This window comes from Buceros rhinoceros, unplaced genomic scaffold, assembly GCF_000710305.1.
Source record: "Buceros rhinoceros silvestris isolate BGI_N320 unplaced genomic scaffold, ASM71030v1 scaffold14798, whole genome shotgun sequence".
NCBI classification, from domain to species: Eukaryota; Metazoa; Chordata; class Aves; order Bucerotiformes; family Bucerotidae; genus Buceros; species Buceros rhinoceros.
This window is the reverse complement of record NW_010428720.1, coordinates 32,246-35,636: the sequence shown is the minus strand read 5'-3', so window position 1 is coordinate 35,636 and position 3,391 is coordinate 32,246.

Below are 3,391 nucleotides of genomic sequence, written 5' to 3'. Positions count from 1 at the left end.
AAGCAAAAGAAGACATTCAGTACGTCTGGCTTTTCCTCATCATTGGTCACTATGTTTCCCCTGCATCCAGCAAAGGATGGAGATTCTCCTTAGTCCTGTTACTGTATTATAGAGATAATGTATTGCTGTTAATGTGCTATAGATACAATTTTTATTGTCTTTTATGGCAGTAGCCAGATTAAGTTCTGTTTGGGCTTTGGCCCTTCTCATTTTCTCCCTGCACAGACTCACAAGATCTTTGCAGTCTTCCTGAGTGGCTTGACCCTTCTTCCAAAGACCATAGACTTTCCTTTTCTTCCTGAGTTCCAGCCAAAGTTCTCTGTTTAGCTAGGCCAGTCTTCTACCCCACCGGCTCATCTTTTGCCACATAAGGGTGGCCTGCTCCTGTGTCTTTAAGAGTTCCTTGAAGGATGTCCAGTCTTCCCTTCAGGACTGCCTCCCAAGGAACTCTGTCAACCAGCCTCCTGAAAAGGTTAAAGTCTGTCCTCTGGAAGTTCAAGGTGGCAGTTCTACTGAACCACTTCCTGGACTGTTTCCTCTGCTGTATTGTATTTCCAGCAGATACCTGGTAAGTTGTCGTCCCCCACGAGAACAAGTGGCAGTGATTGTGGGACTTCTCGCAGCTGCATATAGAAGATTTCATCTACCACTTCATCCTGGTTGGGTGATCTATATCAGACTCTCACTATGGTATCTGCCTTGCTGGCCGTCCTCCTGATTCTTGCCCATAAACAACCCTACCACCACCATCATTATGCTCAAGACAGTCAAAACACTCCCTAACACACAGGGCCACTCCCCCACCTCTCCTCCCTAGCCTGTCCCTTCTGAAGAGTTTATAGTCATCCAATGCGGCATGCCAGTTGTGTGAATCATCTCACCACGTTCCTGCTGTACCATGTTCATAGTTTTCCTGCTGTACCATGGCTTAATCTCCTCCTGTTTGTTGCCCATGCTATGTGCTCTGGTGTAGATGCACTTTAGTTGGGCTATTGATCTCATCAGCTTTTTGGGGGGAGAAGCCCTAAGTCCTATCTGATCATTCCCAGGCGCTACCATGATTCCTTGCTCGTCAGTATCCCTTGTGTCTTTACTATCACTTGACACTCCAGCCCCTACCTTGGCTGGTATGGCAGACCTATGGACCTCACTAGCATGGTGTCCCACTAACACTGATGTGCCACTCCCAGGCCTATCTCCAGCAAGCCTGGTTTTATCCCTTTCCCACTTCAAATCTAGTTTAAAGGTCTTTTTGGGCCCTGCCAGCTCCTGTGCAAAGATTCTTTTCCCACTTCGAGGCAGGTGTAGCCTGTCTGTCACCAGGAGGCCTGCTGTCACGTAAACCGACCCATGATCAAAAAACTCAAAGATCTGCCAGTGGCACCAGGCTCAGAGACAGTTATTGATCTGGTGGGTCTTCCTGTTGCTTCCCACACTAATTTATGTAACTAGAGGGACAGAGGAGGACACTACTTGCACTTCTGATTCCTTGACCAGTTCCAATGCCCTGAAGTCTCTCTTGTTTGCCCTTGGATTTCTCGTTGCGAGTACATTGCTGCCTACCTGACAAGTCAATAATGGATAATGATCGGAGGGCCACACCAGAGTAGGAAGCTTTCTCATCACATCCTTAACCCACATCCTTAACCCAGGCCTCAGGAAGGCAGCAGACTTCTCTAATAAGTGGGTCAGGTCTCTGTATGGGGCCTTCTGTTCCCTTCAGAAGGAAGTCACCTATGACAATGACGTGTCTGTTTTTCTTTGTAGAAGTGGTTTTGATGCAGGGATTGTGCCAACTTAACCTTCACAACCCTTCTAAGCTAGACAAATCACCGTCCTTGTTATTGAGCATTTCCACTTGCAGGGCCTCGTACCTGTTATGCAAGAGCACCTGGGAAGGTGGGGGTGTTGCCAAGGGGACACACCTGCTGCATCAGGCAGGAACTTGTCATCATTGCCCCCTCTCCTTCTTGTCACTATGTTCAGTCAGATGAAGAAGGGACAGGTTGTCTTCCGTGTTGTGTATCCCAGCTGACTGTTGGGCCTGTCTCAGGGAAGGCAGGATGTGGTTACAGCGATCAATCTCTCTCTCACGCTCCCTAATGCTTCTCAACCTGCTCACCTCCTCCCAGAGCTCTGTCACTAAGTGGAGGCTTAGTGGCATGGCTGCCATCTGGTACCGACATCATAGCAGGGCTCACCCTGCAGCCTGATGCCTGGGTGGCTGCACGTCTCCACTGGAGCTCTGTGTGGGAAGCTGCACCAGTCATGGTGGGTACAGCTTTTAGAGAGGCCATGGCCTTCTGCTGGGTGGAAACCATTGTTCCCTGGTCAGAGTGAGCAGAGCCTCAGTGCCTTTTCTGCATGTCTTTCCACACAAACTGCCACACCACACTCTGTTTCCACACTCCAGTCGCTCACGCTCCCCAGGGGCTTCTTTTATCAGCATGGGTGTGGTTGCCATTGCCCTGGCAATGCCCACACCACGTCAGCAGCTCCTGGCAGGTCTCTCCAGCTTCCTGACATTTTCCTACCAGAGGAAAACCTCAGGAAACCCCGTGTACACTCTGTGTACAGGCTAGCTCCAGAGCAGCTCCTCTCGGCGACTGACTGTAATCAGATGTATAGTCCATTAAACTGGAAAGCTCCTAACAGAGAGCTAATCTAAAAGGACTTAAGAGGTTTACTTACCTTGGGAAAGTCAAGGAGAAAATAATATGAAATTCATATTAGAAAAGCAGACTGCACAATATAAACAAGAAAAATGATTTTGCTGAGTAGACCTGACAAATGACAGCAGGAAGTAATCTGTACAGGTGCTTGCAATGTGACATCTCCTTGATTTCAGGCACTTAGCAGAAGCTCTCTGTTTATAAGCCTGTTTGTCCTCATTCCAGTCATAGCCCGTAAAAATCCGAGATGACTAGGTGGCCTTTTAGATTTCAAGTTTCCCTCCTGAAGTACCTTTTTCCTCTGTGCAGTCTATACAAGCGCCTAGAGAAACTGTGCTTCATTTTAAGCGTTTGAGTGAGCTGGTCTTGGTCACTAAACAGATCACTTGAAATTTTGAGCTGCCCAAGAGCACTAATCAGAGGTATATAGCTAAAGAAAAACCTTACCTATTCATACACAGGGCAGTCTCAGCCTTTTTTCTCCTTCACAATACATGCCCTATAAAATTGACCAGTAAATCCACTGGTCTTCAGGTCATCTGTCCTTTTGTGTGCAAAGAGGACAGGAGAGAGCCAGCCCCCAGCTCCTGGGGTACTTAACAGAGCACCGTTTCTTCCCCATAACTTAGTGCTATGGCCACCTGTAAACTGTGTAACATGCTGCAGTGCTGCCTCTCTCAACAAAGAATAAATGAGAGATTTTTGGATGGTTGTTTCAT